Source organism: Lipotes vexillifer, unplaced genomic scaffold (assembly GCF_000442215.2).
Source record: "Lipotes vexillifer unplaced genomic scaffold, Lipotes_vexillifer_v1.1 scaffold2689, whole genome shotgun sequence".
In the NCBI taxonomy this organism is placed as follows: Eukaryota; Metazoa; Chordata; class Mammalia; order Artiodactyla; family Lipotidae; genus Lipotes; species Lipotes vexillifer.
In genome coordinates this window covers 69,601-84,815 of record NW_006791698.1, presented here as the reverse complement: position 1 = coordinate 84,815, position 15,215 = coordinate 69,601, and positions in this window count along the sequence as shown.

Sequence of the window (15,215 nt, the reverse complement as noted above, 5' to 3'; positions counted from 1 at the left end):
GGAAGAGGCCTGCGGCAGTTTCCATCCTTGAAAAACATCACACTAGACACACAAGGAGTCTGAGATGCTGACATCAGGGGCTGGTGGTAGAGGCCACTTCTCTAGCAAAGAGACTACCACTGAGTCCCCCTTCCTGCCTGCATTTGAGGTCAGAATCCAGGGCCAGTGATGCCTGTGCTGTCCTGACCGAGCAGTAACACCCAGGAGGTATTTGAGCAAGGGGTGTAGGTTGAACAACTAGCCGGAATGTTGCCTCCAGGGTGTCCTGTCAACAGCAGTGTTCCTTTGGTTAAAAGCCACACATCTCCCCCTGTTTATGTGATGTGTTTTGAGCTTGTTACTTGCGCTCTTGGCAAACCCAAGTGGAAAGTTGGCCCACATAGTCCAGAGTAAAGGAATGAAGACAAACAACAAGGCCAGGTTTTGCTTTGGGGCAGTGATTCTGAAAATAATCCCACGTTTTAGAATAGAGACCCCTCTATAATCCTTGAAACATGGATTCAAATTTTAATAGGAAACCGTGTGCAGGACAAATTCTCCCAAACATTTTCCTTGGGCCTGTTTATGCAGAAAGGACTCAGAAAAAGTCTTTCAGAAGAGTCCCAGCTTGGCTTCTCAGAAAGAACACAGGCTTTGGAGTGATAGAGGCCTCAGTTTAAATCTCACTTCTGTTATGATGTGACTGTGCAAATCTTGTCACCCCTTGTCTTCCTCTGATGTATGGGATTTATAACGTTTATTGCCCAGAGTTCTTGTGAAGATGAAATAAACATGAAATAGCCAGTGTGACTGTGAGGGCTGTGGTTTTCATTTTCTTTATCTTTTCTTTCTTTTCATTTTTTTTTCCTGGTTGTGGACCTTGTTCATTCACTCCATCTTAGGCCAGTTCTAACCTTCCCACAATAGTTATGGTGAAGGGCACGTGGCCCAGGATGGACCAATCAGCTTCCTTCCCTGGGTTGAACTGATGGGTACAGGAAGAAAGTCACTCTCTCATTCCACCAATGTCCCTACATGGTTGCCAACAGTTATGTCTCCTGACCTGGAGTGGGCTTCTCTGCTGGAGGAGCAGGCAAGGCCAGAAGCAGAGCTGGGAGATGGATGGAGAAGAGAGTCTGGATGGAGCTCCATCCCTGATTCTATTCCCAGAGGCCCAGTCCTGGAATTCCTTCTTGGACTCTGTAAGCTGTCCTAGGGTCATTTCTAGCTACAGACTTAGTATTTCCTTTTGGCTAGAGCTGGTTTCAGTGAGTTGTTTTTCTATCTCTTAAAAGTAAAAGAGCTCTGACCAATACAGGACCCAGCACGGCGCCCAGCACAGAACTGGTGCTCACAGCCATTGCCTTCTCTTTGATGATTCACTATTTGTGGCAATCATTGGTGCTGATCATCAAATATGTCCAGTCTCCTCTCTCCTGGTTCCGAGCCAGCACTGAGCTTCCCTGCTCCCTTGAAATTTTGCATGGCCACGTGACTCATTTCGTGCAATGACACGTAAGAGGATATGATGGGTTTTGCTTCTGGGCAGAAGCTTTAAGAGCCCGTGCATGCATTGCCACTTTCCCCTTCTCTCTGCTATGGGACCACTGAGTCAGAGATAGTGGCGGCTCTGCTGGCCTCACCCTGAGGTGGAGACCTAGAGCTATACCCCAGCCCACCTCTGGCTTATTTGTTATGACAGAAGAACCTAGCCCAGCCTGACTGTGGTAGGCAGAATTCTACCGTGACCTCCAGACCCCTGTAGAACCCCGTCCCCTTGAGTGTGGGTGGAGCCCATGTAGGAGACATCATTCCTGTGGTTTAGTTAGTTATATGGCAAAAAGGATCTTGCAGATGTCCTGGAGGTTACTGATCATTTGACTTTGAGTTACTCAAAAGGGAGATTACCCAGGGATCTACCAAGTGTGGAAAGGATTTGACCTACACTGCTGGTCTGAAGGTGGAGGGAGCAACACAGGAAGGAATGGGGCAGCCACTAGGAGCAGAGAGTGGCCCTCCGGCCTCCAGCACAGAAATGGGAACCTCAGACATACGGTCATGAGGAACTGGGTCGGTCAGTAACCTGAATGAGCTTGGGAGCAGATCCTTCCCCAGAGCCCCCAGATTTGAGACATGGCCAGTGAGACGCACAGCAGAGAACCCAGCTGGTTTCACCCCCACTGCCCTCCACAGCCAGTAGCTGATAGTGGATGTTGTTGTTGTTGTTTTCCTTTAGTGATGTTAATTTTATTTATTAAAAAATTTTTTTTATTTAAGTAGAGTTGATTTACAATGTTGCGTTAACTTCTGCTGTACAGCAAAGTGATTCAGTTATACATATACACATTTTTTCAATTCTTTTCCATCATGATTATCACAGGATATTGAATATGGTTCCCTGTGCTATAGAGTAGGACCTTGTTGTTTATCCATGCTATAGATAAAAGTTTGTATCTGCTCATCCCAAACTCCCAATCCACCCCTCTCCCACTCTTCCTCCCCCCTGGCAACCACAAGTCTGTTCTCCGTGTCTGAGTCTGTTTCTGTTTCATAAATAAGTTCATTTGTCTCATAGTTTAGATTCCACATATAAGTGATATCATATGGTATTTATCTTTCTCTTTCTGACTTACTTCACTTAGTATGATAATTTCTAGTGGCATCCATGTTGCTGCAGATGGCATTATTTTGTTCTTTTTTATGGCTGAGTAGTATTCCATTGTGTGTATGTGTGTGTGTGTGTGTGTGTGTGTGTGTGTGTGTGTGTGTACCACATCTCCTTTATCCATTCATCTGCTGATGGACATTTAGGATGGTTCCATGTCTTGGTTATTGTGAATAGTGCTGCTATGAACATAGGGGTGCATGTATCTTTTTGAATTATAGTTTTGTCAGGCCAGGAGTGGAAATGCTGGATCATATGGTAGCTCTATTTTTAGTTTTTTGAGGAACCTCTATACTGTTTTCCATAGTGGCTGCACCAATTTACTTTCCCACCAACAGTATAGGAGGGTTCAAATGGGTGCTGTTTTAAGCCTTCATGTTTGTGGTACAGTAATTTATTACACAACAATAGACAACAAACACACCGAACAATACATTATTACTTGAGGTTATTTCTTGAGGATTATAATTTTTCAATTTAATAACACATGTGTGACATCCCCCAGGCTGCCTTCCAGTGGTTTATTTGCCAGTGTCTGTGTCAGACTCAGGATCTTCTGGTGTAGAAGCTGAGCTGGTCATCTCTGTGTCCCTGGGCTGAGCAAAGGCCCCGGAGAGATACTCTAAGATGAGGTAGAGGTGACACTTGGCAAAATTGTGACATTGATGTAATTTTTTGCACCAAATGTCCACATCCCATCATGCCTGGTTTGGGGACCTTGAAACTAATAACAGCTAATGTGGATACAGAGCTGGCTGAGGGTCTGGTGCTTTTCTTAGAGTGTTGTGCACGTGAACCAGGGCGATCCTTGTAAGAACCCTACCAGGTTGGTGCTGGTACCATCACATCCCCCCTTCACAGATGAGGCAAGAAGTTACATAACTTGCTCAAGGTCACACAATTCATTAAAGTGAAGCCCAGGTTCAAACCAGACAGGTTGGCTCAAATCGGAGTTCCTAACACCCCACTACCCTGCCAACTAAGAGAAAGGACTCAATAAAAATTTGTTGAGGGATGGAGAGAAGGCAAGAAGGAAAAAATAATAATTTCTTTATATGCTAACAAGCTGTGTGATACTGGGCAGCTCACTACCTTATCTCTGAACTTTAATTTCCTCAGAAAATGAGGGGTGGCTCTATTTAAGGTGCTGTTTTGCATTTCTCTCCATTCTAAATGTGGTGGCTTGTTGCTTTTAAGAGGTCCATCACGAGCATGGTGAGTCTTCCTCTGCCCTGGGCAGGACCAGCCTACTGGCTGCAGTGGCCTGAGTGTGGGCTCACGGGCACATCAGGCTCTGGACCACCATTTTGCAATGTGCTTGATCCCCATGTTCTCAGTGTCCTGAGGTCCCTCATGGGGAGGTGGTCGTGAGGATTGAAGTGGGGTACTTGTTTCAGGCAGAACGGGCGATGCTCACTTATGAGTAATCTCCCTTCCCAGACCCTGTCTCCAGGGAACCTGGAAAATTCCCTGGTTGTTAGCAGATAGCATGTTGTATTAGAGATTGTATTCGGAGGCCCAGAATTTTTTCCCTTTTGCTGTGTTTGTTTTGTTTATAGGATGCTAAATGATTCACTTAACTGATTCTTTTCAATAAATTAACAGAATTGACTTAGCTGAACAAATATGCTTGTTGCTTTGGTGTCACGCATATACAACCAGAATTCTTTTAAATTTAGAACCTCAGACCAGTCGCTGGTTTTGGCTCCTGACCTATGAAAAATCCATACAACCATTTCCATCTTTAATGATTTCTTTTATAATGAAAGATGATCCATTTCTCCTGCAATGTGATGAGTATTTCTGGAGCTATTCTGTATTCCCCTGAACCTATGAAAAAAAATTTATTGTCATAAAATATACACAAGATAATTTTTTGAAACATTTAAACCATTTTTTTTTTTTTTTTTTTTGCCGTACGCGGGCTTCTCGCTGCTGTGGCCTCTCCCGCTGAGGAGCACAGGCTCCGGATGCGCAGGCTCAGCGGCCATGGCTCATGGGCCCAGCCGCTCTGCGGCATGTGGGATCTTCCCGGCGGGGCACGAACCCATGTCCCCTGCATCGGCAGGAGGACTCCCAACAACTGCGCCACCAGGGAAGCCCCATTTTAAACCATTTTTAAATGTCCAGTTCAGTGGCATTAAGTACATTCACATTGTTGTACAACCATCACCACAATCCATCTCCAGAACCTTTTCATCCTCCCCAGCTGAAACTCTGTACCCCCTAAACACTACCCTCCACTTCCTCTCCCCCTGGCACCTACCATTCTATTTCCTTTTCGAGGGCCAGCTTGATTTAGAGGTTTCAACTCAAACCACAGGTCTAAGCTCTGTCATTTTCTTGCCGTGTGACTTTCTCTACTGCCTTACCAGTAAAATGGAGACAATGGTCGTGGTCACCCTTATGCTCGGGGCCAGAGGGGATGAAATCGTTAAGATATGCAAAGCCTTTAGACCACCAGTGCCAGGGGTAGACAGAGCATTGTGGGTTTGGTATTATTATTATTTATGTGATTTCCAGCCCTCAAACTACAGTTCCCACCCCCAACTCCCCAACACAATGGACGATGAGGGGCTCGGGAGCTAGGACACACCATCTCCACCCCCAGGCGCTGGCCCAGGGCTTGAGCCTGGTACAAGGACAGAGAACGTGGGCGGAATGAACGAATCAGTGATGCTCCAGTCACTTCCTCCCATAGCATGAAGCCCTGGGAAGCCAGCGCCCCAGCACAGCCACCATAAACAAGGGCCCTCTGAAACCCCCATTCATCTTCCCGGTCCCATGGATTCCAGCTTCTGAGGTGAAGGCTTCCTCCCTCGGGAAGCGCTTTGAGTGTTTTGGCCTCCATCCTTTCAGGAAGCCTCACAGCCAACACACACCCAGGGCAGGAAGTTGGTGAGAAAGACTTAAACCTTGGGTGGAAAGCATCTCACCTCTTCAGAAACCATTTCAGAAACTGGCGGCACATCCATGTTCCTGGCACGTTCCTGGCACAGGGAGCCGGGTTAGGTGTGACCTCCTAAGTTTTTTTCTTTTTTCTTTGAATAGTTCCTTTTTTCCTTCATGAAGAGGCCATAGTTTCTGAGTGAGGCTCGCTTATGGCACAGAATCAGGAAGGCAAAGGGGGTACAAACAGGTCCTGAGCACTTATGGCTGTAGCTCTCAATACTTTCTGAGCAACCACCCACCCTGAGAGATGGGTATAAATCCTCATTCTACACTTGAAGCTCTTAGGTTCAAAGGGGCCATGTATCTTGCCAAAAATACGCCGCTGGTACTTGATGGGCTTGTAATAAAACCTAGATGATCTGGGTCCCAGAGCTGATGCTCCGCATGGGATGGGATGTCTCTAAACCATCTTCATTGGCTGGGGGTATCCAGATATGCCAAATACACTCAGATGGGCTGTGTTTACTTATCAGAGACTTTCAAGGTGTTTTTAAAATTGAGCTGCATTCACTGATGCACAGCAGATGTAGGGCCCTAAACATAGTATAGAATTATATCCTTGAAACATTTCAAAACAAAGGAGAAAAGGCAGAAAAGCAGGTGGAGGAATATCACATATGTTTCCAGACAGGTCATGCTGATTTCACGGTGTTATGTAGTTCTTCCTAATTCTATTTCAACTATAGGAGCTTTGGATTCTTATTATTTGCTTACCATCTGTTCAGCAGAGAATCGAGCAGCAATTGGGCTTCTTACAACTACAAAATTAGTCTTTTGAAAAATGAACCAGAAGATGTATAGAAATTAATCTAGCCTTTCTCAACGAATACACTGTAATAATAACCTCTTATACACGGGCATCACATGTTTATAAAACATGTGCCCCTTACAAATGAACTTATATACTAAACAGAAATAGACCCACAGACGTAGAAAACAAGCTTATAGTTACCAAAGAGGGAAGGAGCGGAGAGGTATAAATTAGGAATTTGGGATTAACAGATACAAAACTACTAGATATAAAATAGATAACCAACAAGGACCTACTGTATAGCACAGGGAACTATACTCAATATTTTGTACTAACATATAAGGGAAAAGAATCTGAAAAAGAACATATACATATGTATGTATGTATAGGGATGTGTGCACATCTCTATCTATCTATCTATCTATCTATCTATCTATCTATCTGAATCACTTTGCTATACACCTGAAACCAACACAATATTGTAAGTCAGCTATACTTAAATTTTTAAAAAATGTGCCTCATATGTGTCATTCTCCCTCTGATGCCTGGGCTTCTGACCACACTGTTCCCCTGCCTGGAACACTATTCCTTCTCCCAGCCCTACTGCAATCAGGCTCAGACTACTGAGCGTCTGGACTGTCCTTTCCCTGACAAGGCATTTTCTCACCCCAGGCAAGATGAGCTGCCTGCTCCGTTCTCTCTCCTAGATTCTCATGCTTACCTATCCAGACATTAGTCACAGATCATTGCGTGTTTACTGTTCTTCTTTCCTGTACACCTTCTATGTTGCTCACAGCTGGATTGTGAGCAACCAGCATAGTGATTGACCCCAGAAATATTTACATGCTTTCCTCCTCCCCCGTATTTGATGAATGAATGGCAGATTGAGCAAATTTTATCGATAGCTGTTGTAAGTGCCACACTCCTACAGGGCACCCTGTGATAGCTCTCTCATCATCGTTATTCACGTCATGACAGTTTTGCCTGATGTTTTGCAAATTGATCGGTGTGCTTAAAAAACAACTTTATCTGTTGTGTACGTGTCAGGTGTTTTCCAGAAAAATCTTCCCATTTTCCTGCTTGAACTACTGTTCAAAAATAAGCAAAATAAAACTATCCTCACATCCTTCCACTCATTCAGCTGATTCTTAAGCTGGTCTCAGCACTTGAGTAAATTTGTCAGGTAGCTTGAGGGGCATCTTGGGTTTTCTCAGGCTCCATCATCAGACATGGGTTCTAGATGCATTTTCGTGGCAGCCTTGCCACACAAGTCCTGCAAGAGTCAGTAGCAAGAGTCTTAATGGACTTTTCCATTAATGGCTGATGTCTGCTTTCCCCCCACTGGCCATCAGTGACTTCCTTTGAATGATGGTAAAAATGCATTTTCGTGGTTAGATGTAAATTTCATTCCAGAGTTCCACAGATGTCTGGAAAACTCTGCTCCCATTTGCAGACTCTACTGGGGGTGGGGTGGATTTTAGCTCATGGCCGAACGCTTGGAGTCTGCAGCCTGACAGCCTCTGCTGGATGTGCTTGGCTCAATCTCTCACCAGCGAAGGCATTTCAGAACCACGCGCCTTCATATTGCCATTAAATTGTATGCACTACACTTCCTTCCTTCTTTATTTTACTTGTAGCACCCAGCAGTGACCATTTCATAGGAGGTCTTGATACATTTTCATCAAAGAAATGAATAGATGAATCTGTCTCTGAGCCTTACTGTTCAGGTATTAAGAATGAAAAAATAATCTTTATAGGAGACTTAATTAAATGAATGTTTGTAACATGCTTATTATACTAAATGGCACATAGTAATTGCGCAATAAATGGGTAAATGGTGACTTACGTTTTTAGTCCTTGTGGGGACTGAAGGGGTAGGCATATCATGCAGACAAGAAGAGGGAGTTATGTAAAGGGGGACAATTCATTCAACAATGCTTCCTTCCCCAATATTTCAGGCTACCCCTTCCCACGTACATAGTGCCTGACCATGGGATGTCCTAAGAGCTGCAGGAAGGTAGAGGAGGAACTCTTCACTTTGTCAGGGTTGAGCAGTAAGCAGGGGGTATTTCCAGATGAGGAGATGGCTCAGCTGGACCCTAGAGGCTTGTCAGGGGCCCCCATGTAGGGAGGAGGGGCTGGGCATTCTCAGCAAAAACTTGGACTCATACTCAGAGGGCTAAAAGATCTTTGAGAACATTGACATTCAAAGTTAACAAACTTAGAATTGTCACCTACAAATTGGCACCTGCTGTCTACCTCTACAAGGATCAAATCATGAGTCGCTGCAGGCGCTGACCTTCAACACCCCCTGAGAGGAGTTCAGGGTGGAGATCAGGAATGAGGCCCTCTGTACTCTGGGAAGAACTGGCAGAACAGGTCTTCAGATAGTTAGATATTTTCAGGAGAAGATTTTATGAGCCCAATTCTTGCATCTCCTCGTATCTAGAAAAGCACTAAAATCTTTCATGATGACGTCTGCTCCTCGTGACTAGTAACCTTCACGAGACTTGCAGCAACCTTCTGCAAAAAGTATGTGCTTGACCGCACGTACTCCCCCTTCACCAAAATTGCATATATACTGACCTCCCTGCTACCTCTCTGGAGCAGTTTCTCAGAGCTATCTGAAATGCTGTCTCCTGGGCTATAGCCCTCATTTTGCCCCAAATAAAATGTAACTCACAACTCTCACGTTGTACATTTTTTAGTTGACAGAACGTATTTGCATCAGAAACACAAATTAATTGTAAAAATGTTTTTTAAATTATTCTTCGTGCATGTTTTCAAAAACATTTTTCTTCTATCATATTCAAAATTATCTATTAAACTAAAAGAATATAAACTAGAATATAAATTATTGATATAATTAATAATTATACATTATAATAGAAGAAAATTGTAAATAAAAATTCTTTAAACCAATCAAAAATTATTTATTACTTTGAAAATATGATGAAAATATGATGAAATATTATGAAAATATGATGAAATATGATGAAAATATGATGAAAATATGATGAAATCTCATTGACTACTTTTACGAAATAAAACGATTTTGATTCCAGTGTTCAACATCCACCTAGTTGCTAACATAAAGAATTTGTACCATGCTTCAGACAAGTTCTATCTAGACTTACACACATCGAAATTAGCACAAAGTGAATATTTAGTAATGCAAAATGTTCCTCAGCCACACCATGCAATTCTTGCCAATACCTGGTGGTTCATGAGTGCCTCTGGATCTACCTATTGGAGCCACAAGGAAGCTAGAAATGGATACTCAGCCCTGCAGGGAAACGATACCCTGTTATACAGGAATATGACGGTTCATGTGCTCTAGAGCAGGGATGCCACGTGTTAACTCCTTTGTCTTTTCTGTTACCCAAACCCTCTGGCTGCTCAAATCCTCCTTACTCTTGGAAGCAGTGTCTGTCTCTAACATCAGCAGTGAATCAACTTACAAATGTTGGAAGCACTGGCATGCAGTCACATTTTGTTTTTAGGAGATAATGCCGCAGATGCAGAGAAGTGTTCCCGGGTTTCTGACTCATCTTTAGGGTTATGGGACATTCTGTGCCAGCTCCCCTGAGAAGGAAGCCCCAGAAGTTCTAACAAATTGCAGGTGTGTTTATGATTTGCCAGACCTAAAAGTGGGGGACCCAGTACAGGAGCCCCTCATGCCTTGATCTAAGAGGGATACACTCTTTTGTATTAGATTCTGATTGAGGGTAGTTTCTGTATCCTAGATCAGTTTATTTCAGTTTGAGTTTAAGGGCAATTTCAATTCTTTAGAGTACTGATCACTTCCTGAAATATTTTGTTTAAAAAAAAAAAAGCATGCTTTCTTGCCTATTTTCCTTCTTAGAATGTAAACTCTGCAAAGGGAGAATTTTTTCTGTTTTCTTCCCTTAAACTCATGTTGCATGAGCAGCATGTTGTAAGATCTTGAAGAATAAGCAGTGAATGAATGCAAAACTAAACAAAGGTACCTTGATGGCCCACCACATGCCAAGATGTTGGGGCCACTTAGGAGCCCACACATAGCCTGGCGTAGCAGAGGACAGCTGATTCTAAAATAGACTCAGACCTGCTTTGCCTCCCCTTCATTCACTCACTCACTCACTCACTCACTCACTCACTGCATTTGCCAGTGTGATACGAAGAGTGATACACAAAACTGACCCTGAGGGCTTAGTTAGGCTGCTTGGACAAGGAGATAGCAGGGGGTATGGGGTCCCCTATCCTGGATGGAGGCTGTACTTTCTCTCCACTTCCTATGACCAGAGGGACTTTTTTTTTTTTTTTTTTTACTGTGTATTCCATCCTCACAATGTATCTCATATCTTTCTGTAAATTTTAATTATTTTATTGAAGTGTAGTTAGTCTACAACATTGTGTTAGTTTCTGGTGTACAGCAAAGTGATTCAGTTAAATATATATATATATATATTTTTAAAATTCTTTTTCATATTCTTTTCCATTATAGTTTATTACAGGATATTGAATATAGTTCCCTGTGCTATACAGTAAGACCTTGTTGTTTACCTATTTTATATATAGTAGTTTGTATCTGCTAATCCCAAACTCCTAATCTATCCGTCTCCCACAGTTCCCCCTTTTGTAACCCTAAGTCTGTTTCCTAAGTCTGTGAGTCTGTTTCTGTTTTGTAAATAAGTTCATTTGTACTATTTTTTAGATTCCACATATGAATGATATCATATGATATTTGTCCAACTTACTTCAGACTTACTTACTTATTTCTCTGACTTACTTTGCTTATTATGATAATCTTTAGGTCCATCCATGTTGCTGCAAATGGCATTATTTCATTCTTTTTTATGGTTGAGTAATATTCCACTGTATACATGTACCACATCTTCTTTATGCATTCATCTGTTGATGGACATTTAGGTTACTTCCATGTCTTGACTATTGTAAATAGTGCAGCTATGAACATTGGGGTGCACGTATCTTTTTGAATTAGAGTTTTCTCAGGATATACGCCCAGGAGTGGGATTGCTGGATCACATGGCAACTGTATTTTTAGTTTGTTAAGGAACCTCCATACCGTTCTCCATAGTGGCTGCACCAATTTACATTCCCACCAACAGCACAGGAGGGTTCCCTGTTCTCCACCAGAGGGACTACTGCTTCTAATGGATGACTCCAAGGTGCCCAGATGCCAGGCAGCTGGCTTTCCCAGACAGCTGTAAGAGGTGGCACCAAAATCCAAATTGGTGCCAAAATGGTCAAATTATTCCTTCATTTGAAAGGTTTCCATTCTGATTGTCCTGCACAAAAGGAGAGCAATAGGGGTAGGGTCCCTCTACTGGATGGTAGACCTAGTCTGGACGCCCCGCAGAGTACCCTGGCCCAGCACACCTCTCCAGGGGAGGGTGGGAGGATGCCACCCCGCCGACCTTGGCCTTATAAGATTTGCTTTCTCCAATAAAGCCTATTCCTTCACCTAAATCACATGGCTTTGTAGAGTTTAGTTAGAAACCAGGTGCATGGCATTCAAGATCTCCTTGGTATAATAGTCTGTCCATCATTAACCCCACTATCTTCTCTACTGTCTTGAGAATTTAAAAAGAAAATGCTCTTCAAGAATTTAGGCTAGGGCTTCCCTGGTGGCGCAGTGGTTGAGAGTCCGCCTGGCGATGCGGGGGACACGGGTTCGTGCCCCGGTCTGGGAGGATCCCGCGTGCCGCGGAGCGGCTGGGCCCGTGAGCTATGGCCGCTGGGCCTGCGCGTCCGGAGCCTGTGCTCCGCAACGGGAGAGGCCACAACAGTGAGAAGCCCGCGTACCGCCCAAAAAAAAAAAAAAAAAAAAAAAAAAAAGAATTTAGGCTAATGGGGAGGCACTACATAAAGCTACACATTCTAGACAGAATGGTAAATTCTATAATATGGGAAAGAACACATCTCAGGGGAAGCACTGAACTTGAGATAAGGATTAACTCTGCCTTGGTCCATCAGAGAAGGTTTCATCAAGGAGGTGATACTTGAGTGTATCAACCTGGCCACTTCTCTTCCCCAGTTCACTTCCTTATTCCCCTGTGACTGTTTCCTGGGGTCACCTCTCCAATAAGCTGCTGCATTCACATCCTTTTTGGGGGGTTGCTTCTGCGGGATGCAGCCTAAGACTTATGGTTTCTTAAACACCAAATTTATGTCATAACTATTACCACCCTCCAGAACTGTGCTCCAGGAATTCCAGTTCGGGGAACACTAGGGTGGGTTGATCTCTGAAATCTTCCTGCTCCAACACCCCAGACTAACTCTTCACCATGCAAGGCAGGTGGGGCAAGGCTATGTTAAGGGCATGGGCTTTTAAGTAAAGCAGATATTGTTACTGAGTCCAAGCTTGTACTGCTCACCGAATGACAGGACAATAAATCAAGAGATTGTGGCAACGAATAGAGACTTTATTCAGAAAGCCAGCAGACCAAGATGATGGTGGACTAGTGTCCCAAAGAACCATCTTCCCCAAGTTAGAATTCAGGCTTCTTTTATACAGGGGTAGCAGTGTTTGTTTGCTGCCATCCTCTTGGTGTCAGAATCCTTTGTTCTTGCAGTTGTCCACTAGGTCAGGCCATGATGTTCCTACAAACCTCCACCAAGACAAATGTTTTTCTCTGTTCTGCAGTTTTTTATCCCTATGTGAATGGAAAAGTGTTGTACCTTTAAAGGTCAGAGCCTTGAGAATGGGCAATCCTGTATATTTCAGGCTGTAGGCTACTTTCTTAACTTGTAGCAAAAGGAATAGAACACAAAGGTTAAAGCAAAAAAAACGGATCCAATATGGAGTCAGATTTGTTCTTCCCTACTACAATATGCATTTAAGTTTAGTCTACCATCCTACTAGTTAGTGTGACCTTGGACAATATATTCATCTCCTGTGGTTGCCATAAAAGTATCACAAACTAGGTGGCTTAAAACAACAGTCTTATTTTCCCACAGTTCTGGAGGCCAGAAGTAAGTCTAAATCAAGGTGTCAGCAGGATTGGTCCATTTTGGAGGTTTCTCAGGGAGAACCTGTTCCATGCATCCCTCAGCTTCAGGCAGTTCTTGGTAATCCTTGGTGTTCCTGATTTGTAGATGCATCACTCCAATCTCTGCCTCTGTCGTCATGTAGCATTCTCCCTGTGTGTCTTTTTCTCTGCATTTCCCTCTATTATAAGAACAGTCATTGGATTAGGCCCATTCTAATCCAGTATGACCTCAGTTTAACTTGATTACAACTGCAAAGACCTTATTTCCAAATAAGGTCACATTTACAGATTGCAGGTGTAAGACTTGAACATTACCTTTTTGGAGGACAAAGTTCTACCTATCAAGGTGAGTTGCCTAACCTCTCTGGATACACTGTCCTGTTTGGTTAAACAGGGATGAAAATAAGGTCAAGAGGATTAAATGCTAAAATATGTGTCAGATGCTTAGCCGAGGCCCTGGCACATATTATACACTTAGTAAATGGTGGCTGGGATTATTGGTGAGTCGAGGTGATCAGCCAGAGAGGCCAGAGCCCTGGGTCTACCAGATGGCCTCGGATATTTCTAAGGCTTTGCAATAAATGAGCTGTCATTTACAGAGATGGAGGCTCAGGTGTTGTCACATGCACATGGGGCTCAGAGAAATGTCACCAACAACAAAGAAAAAGCTTGAGGTTTCCCCAATTTTAATTGGGAAATGGGGCCCAGAAGGGAAGACCTGGAGCTCATTCCCATGTATTCCCAGAGGAATAACCAAGGGTCTCATGGAGAGAAAAAGGCATGGAATATGGATCAAAGAGGTCAGGGTTTGACTCTCCATCCCCCCATTTACTGGCTACATGCACTTGGGCTCGTAGCACCTCTGAGCCCTGGTTTCTTCCATTCCTAGTCCCTCCCTCCCATACCTGTGATATTCTTGTCACTGATCTCATTATCTATATGCTATTATTATCCAATATATTGTTACTCTTATTACTTTAAACAAATGGTTCTTTTCCAGATCAATTAAGAATAAGAAAAGTAAAGATTCTATTTATCTTCATTTGTTCCTTCTCTAATCCCCTCCCTTCCCTTAGGTAGGTCCAAGTTTCTGACCTATAACATGTTCCTTCTCCCTGAAGATCTTCTTTCAAGATATTTTGTAGGGCAGGTCTGAATTTCCTCAGTTTTTGTTTGAGAAAGTCTTATTTCTCCTTCATTTTGAAGGATAAGTTCACTAGATATAGAATTCCAGGTTGGTGGGGGTGGGAATGCAGAAAGGCAAAAACAGATTGGAGGCCATTACTGCAATAATCTACCTACTTCATCCACTAATGGTCCATGCCTTGCTCATCATAGGATTTGGGCCTCTGCATTGTGGTTGCCCAGCAATTGGACATATGTCATCGTGGTGTCTGCCCATTATCTTTTGAATGGATTTTTTATTTTAGGGAAGGAAATTTCCACTTTGTGAATCCCGCTTACCTCTGCAATGGAGAATCAGAATTCGATTTTCCTAGCTTCCCTTGCAGCTAGGACAAAGGACGTGACCTAGATAGCACCAATCAGATGCAACTAAAGGAGATTTGGCTCCAGAAGAGAGAAATTGTCTGCCGTGTTGCACCTTCTGTTCAGCATCTCCAATGCTGGTGCCTAGAAGCAGTGGGATTACGCCTGCAGCCTGTCCAATGGGGAGTTATGATCTTGGTTACTGGCTGCATCATGCCCTGTTCAATTCTCTGGCCATCCCAGGGATTGTGTAAGCTAATGAATATCCTCTAATACTTTCCTTTTATGTGTATATGACCTAGGGCTCATTTTGCTATTTGCAGCTAAGAATCCTAATTACGCACTTGTGTGTAACTTTCTCACCTCTAACAACTACCATTCCTGC